Genomic DNA, 5,662 nt, shown 5'->3' with positions numbered 1-5,662 from the left:
AATTTCTATTTATAAAAGAACTTTTCACATTCTGGAAATGTATATGGATAAGAAATTCATTTTGTTGTGGCAGCTGTATGTGTACAGAATTCCTTGAAAAGCAAACCCTTAAGAAATAAGACACTGAACTTGAGCTCAATGACTCCCACTTGTAATCTCTAGAGACTTGGGAGGATCATGGTTTGAGGCTATCTGGGGAAAAAGACTGAATATCAACAAGCCAGGCATGGGGGTATACATCTATAATCTCAGCTATGCAGGAAGCATTAGTAGGAAAATCTTGCTTCAATGCAATGCTCTTAAGTTCAAACCCTGATACTGCTATTTTTGGAAAAAGAAAAAATGGGTCATTAAAATTTGTTTTCGCGAGCTTATGTTTGTAAAAGCATTGGTGTAAATTCATTCATACGACTGCAGAGGCTTTTGCTGTTTTTCAGTGGTGTGGAGTTAACGGCCCCAAAGGAAGAAGCCTTGGAGGAGGAGAAGACCCTGGGTGCCCTGAATGAGGAGTCTCCAGCCAAGTAGGGTGTTTCGCGTAGTTTCCTCATTGGATTGTAATCTTTTCATACTTCTTCTTAATGTATTAATAAGGAGCAATATAGTTCAAGCTATCTAATGAGGAATTTTTTTAACTTAGTCATCTTATTTGGGTTCTGAAACTTACATTCTCATTTTTTTCTGGCTTAACAGTAGATGGCATTGTGTCTTGCCTTATGACCATAGTCATTCTCTGCTTCCTTTTTAAAAATATTTTTGTTATCTTTAGGTATTTGTACAAAGCAGTTTATGAATATAGTGTGTCTTGATCAATGTTACCCTTTCAGCATTCTTCCCCAATCCTCCAAGCTTCCCCTTCCTTTACTTATCTTAATTCTAGATTATGTATTGAATGTTTTGCAATTTAACAAAGCAATTCATGTGTACTCTGCATCTTGATTTGTGTCACCACATCAACATCTTCACACACCCCCTTTTACACACCCTTTCCTTTAATGTGTCTCAGTTCTATAATATGGATTCTTGCCTGCATTCTCCACCCTTTCTCCTACCCTCCCCCCTTGCTCCCCAAGCCTTCCCTTTCTGATAACACCCATTTTCTGGTTCTTGTTTTGCTGGGCTTTGACTTAAAGTCTACACTATTGCTAATGAGTGATTTAATTTTTTTTTTTTAGGTACTGGGGTTCGAAATGGAGCTTTGAGCTCTTGCTCAGCTTGCTGACAGCTAGTGGTGTACCACTTGGTTTTTGCTGGTTATTTTGGAAATGGAGTCAAGGAGACTTTTTGCCTGGGCTGGCTTCAAACTGCAATCCTCTGGATCTCAGTATTCTGAAGAGCTAACATGCAGCACGACCCACTTGGGTCCCCTTCTAACGGGTTTTAATGAAATTAATGGGTTAAATTCAAATATTCTGTTCTTTACCCACCTCTTTCTATCAGTAGCTTGTTCAACTCATTTCTTTTTTCCCTGTTACTCTCTCCAAGTCCCTCTTTTCTCTTTTCTTCTTGTAGCGTAGGTGCCTGGACCGTATCGAGCAGGTTTATACCTTAAGTCCACTTGTCCTTTGAAGTTCGTGTGGGATTTCTCTGAACCAAACCCCAGCTGGATGCTCCTCACAGTTGTTCTCCCTGCCTGAACCCACTGCCAGGCACTGTAATCATATGAAACCTCTGCATGTCTTGACTCCCAGTATTCTGAAATGAACCCTCAGTTCCACCTAGTAATCTGTTTCATGGTTTCACTTTTACCACCTTTACAGCTTAGTCCTTCTTGTCTACTCAGAACTCTTACACTACACTTTCTCTCTTGCCCCACACCACCTCTTTCATTCTCCCTGTGAAGCTTTGTGTCTTAAACAAGGTGGGAGCCATCAGATGGGAACTTCAGTTTTCTCACTGTCAAAGAAACAAACCTGTCTATAACTACTCACCTCCTAGCTTCCTGCCTTCCTGGTAAAAGACTATCTTCTCATAGCTTTTCAAGCTTTTGGTCTTTTTCTCTCTACTTCATAGAAGCTTCATAGTTATGGCTTTTCCCCTCTGTATTCATCTCCTTTCTCCCAGCTCTAGCCTTGGAATCAACATTTTTAACACGGTCATTCTCATGCTGGTGCTGGGACTTGAACTCAGGGACTCGTGTTCTCACTTGGCTTTTTTGCTCATGACTGGCACCATTTGCTAAAGCCATGCCTCCAGTTATGTTTTTTTGCTGGTTAATTGGAGATGAGTCTGAAGGATTTGTGTACCCAGGCTGGCTTCAAACTGTGGTTCTCAGATCTCAGCCTCCTGAATAGCTAGGATTACAGGTGAGTCACTGGTGCTTAGCACTCAGAAATCTGCTGACCCTTCTCTTGACCCTCCATTCTCTCATGCTTCCCTCTTTCTGAGTTGTGTGCACTCTTACTTCATTTCCATACCCCATCCTCATTCCTCACTTCACTCCTGCCCTCTCGTCCTTCTGGAAGCTGTCACCATGTCTCCTGATGTAATGGATGTTTCAACCTGAGTCTTCTTGGTTCTCAGAAGCATTGGACTTTATTGATTTCTTAAACATGTCCTCTCACTGGCTTCTGACATCACTGTACTGGTTTTCCTTCTGCCTCTCAATATCTCCTTTGCAGACTAATCATTATCTTGTAGTTCTTTTAAAATGCCATTTCCTTCAGCTTCTCTTCTTCTAGAGCCTGTTTGTGGGATCTTATGTATCCTGTGACTTAATCTGTCAAGTGTATCTCCAGAATTTATCTCTGAGTCCTTCCTTCAGTATACTTCTGGACACCTCCCCTGATCCCATATATTCCTTGTATTCCACATCTCCAGCAAATTACTTTCATTATAAGCCTCTGAGCCTCCTTAGTTGTTTCCATAAACTATAAGCCTAGGAATCACCCATGAAACTCCTTTTGAGACCCATCTCCCAAATTCAATCCTTCACTCTGCCCTGTATGATTTGTACCCTACCTCCAACAACACAGTCATCTGGTTGTCATGTGGCTCCTTGCATTTTCACCTTGTATGCCAAAGTGGCATTCAGACTCCTGCACCCTCTTGCTCACTGAATATCCACCCCCCCCCCGCAGTGATTTCCTGTTCTTTTTTAGTTTCTGACCTGACCTGCACAGTCCTACATGTTCTGGCCTCCACAGGACCCCTGGCTCCACCTGTGCCTTCCCTGGGTTCACTTCATGTCTCCTATTTTTAATCTCAGACATACCTAGCTTCTACTACTATCCTCACATCTGACATGCTTTCACAAGTATTGATTTCCTGTTCTGTATACTTCTTCCATTCATCTTCACCTTCAAACCATTAGAACTTTTACTCATTCTTCACCTGCCCCAGGCAGCATGTCTAAAGAGCATACACTCGGACCCAGAGTGCTGAGTACAAATTCTAGCTCCACCACTCACCAGACTGGACAAGTTATTTAATCTGTCTTCATAGGTTCTGTTTTCTTCATCTGTAAAATGGTAACAATATAGTACTTGTGCTATAGGGTTGTTGTAAGGAGTGTGTGGATGTGTAAGGGAGAGAGTGTACACATAATGCCTAGTATCTTGTTATCACTAAAGAAATATCACTGTGAATATATATATATATATATAGAGAGAGAGAGAGATACAGATATATATATAGAAATGTCAATATTACCACTGTGACTTATCCTAAGAGTAAAAAGGCCATAATGATTGGTGATTATCAAAAGAATTAATTTGCTATTCAAAGCTGATGGGAACCTGCTTCGTTCTATTAACCCCAAGTTGCTTCCATGGCCTCTCACCTCTCACCCCTCCCACCCTCGGGTCCTTCCTGGTTCTCAGGAATAGTTCATCCCTGACCTCATCTGAAGTGCAGGACAAAAGCCAGGCACTGGTGGCTCACTCTTGTCATCCCAGTTACTCAGGAGGCTGAAATCTGAGGATCACAGTTCAAAGCCATCTCAGGCAGGAAAGTCCATGAGACTCTTATCTCCAATTAACCACCAGAAAACTGGAAGTGGCACTGTGGCTCAAGTGGTAGAGCAGTAGCCTTGAGCTAAAGGGCTGAGGGACAGCACCTAGACCCAGTGTTAAAGCCCCATAGCCGACAAAAAATAAAAAGCAAAGGAAAGTTCAGGACTAGGATGATACCTCTGCTAGAAAATCCCAAATGGAATATAAATTCCAAACAGGACAGTTTGGATAATAAATCTCCAATAGGACCAGACAAAGAATCTCCAAATAAGAGTCTAACAACTCTTTCCTGGTCTCTTCTTCCAGCCCAATCCTTTTATCTATCCAAAGACCCTATATGAAAGACTTACCTCTCCCCTCTTGTCCCAATCTTGTTATGTATCTAAAGATAGAATATGAAGGAGTGACCACCACCCTACTGTCTCAGGCACATATGGACACCAGGCAAGGCCCAGGTATGTTTGGACTCGATGTGCAGGCAGGGCAGACTAACCCAAGGCTGGCCTTCAACATTCCATTGTGAGCTGATTGAAAGTCCCCACGTCTCTCAGCCTGAATAGCCTTTTGATAACCTCTTTGATAACCTCTGCCCCCTGGCTCAGACCCCACAAAAGCGCACCTCCAAACGCAGTTCCTTGTAACCTCCATTCTTGCAAAAGGGTTTGTTCCTCCTTGCTGATTCTCAGTAAGTAGACCTAGCCTGTCGAGATGGAGAGTCCAACCTGTTTCCTATTCCTTTTTCTATTTTTCTTAACAAAAACTGCAAAATATGTTGGAAAAATAGGATTAATAGTTAATATGATAACTTAAGCAGGGACTTGCCTAAATAAAGACATGTAAATTTATATGAATGATGGGAAAGTACATTAACTGGATACCTCTGGGAACACATAATATTCTTTCTGAACCAATGAACATTTACATATAGTTGGGTGATATAAGGCTGAGTAACAGAATGAAATATAGCATCATTCTAATCTTCATATTTATGGAGATACTGTAACATTCATAAAACACAAAGTGATTGTGATCTCTCTGAGAGATGGCAATCTCCATGAGGGCTAGTCAACATATCCGCTGGCCGTAGCTGTTACTAAGCATCTAGTTGAACTGCTGGTGCTGCCCTATAGAGCAGCCAGGTTGGCCAACTATGTTGAGAAATCCTTGTTTCTGTACTCTCTTGTCAAGCTTTTGAAAGTTGGGAAAACTATATCAAATGACAGTGACAGTGGCTGGTCTCAGCCTTGTCTAAATAGTGATTTAACATTGCTACTTTCAATAATATATAATGTGTACTTCTCAGTTATAGAAACTCTAGATGAATGAATTCAATACTATATACCCAATAATGTTTTCTTTTTACTGACAATCACAGTTGCTCTTCTTTTAGATGTTGCTTCCTTAGAGGAATGTGAAATGTTCCTTGTCCTATGTGTTCTAATATGTGAGGATAACTGTCACAACTTGTATTTTGTTATAAAAAAAATACCATTTCTCAAGTATTACTGTGTGCCAACATCTGCTTTTTATAAAACCTCTGTGTATTAATTCACTGAATTCTGAACTGCTCTGAGCAGTTAACTGTTAATTTTCTCATATGGAAACACAGGGGTTAAACAACTTATTAGTAAGTACATGGCCAGAATTAGAGTCTAACTGTGCATCAGACAAAGAATGATAAGAATGGTTAATTGGCATTCAGATGACCATCC

The sequence above is a fragment of the Dipodomys spectabilis genome, unplaced genomic scaffold (assembly GCF_019054845.1).
Source record: "Dipodomys spectabilis isolate Male_0828 unplaced genomic scaffold, ASM1905484v1 ptg000362l, whole genome shotgun sequence".
NCBI classification, from domain to species: domain Eukaryota; kingdom Metazoa; phylum Chordata; class Mammalia; order Rodentia; family Heteromyidae; genus Dipodomys; species Dipodomys spectabilis.
This window is presented reverse-complemented; position numbering follows the sequence as displayed.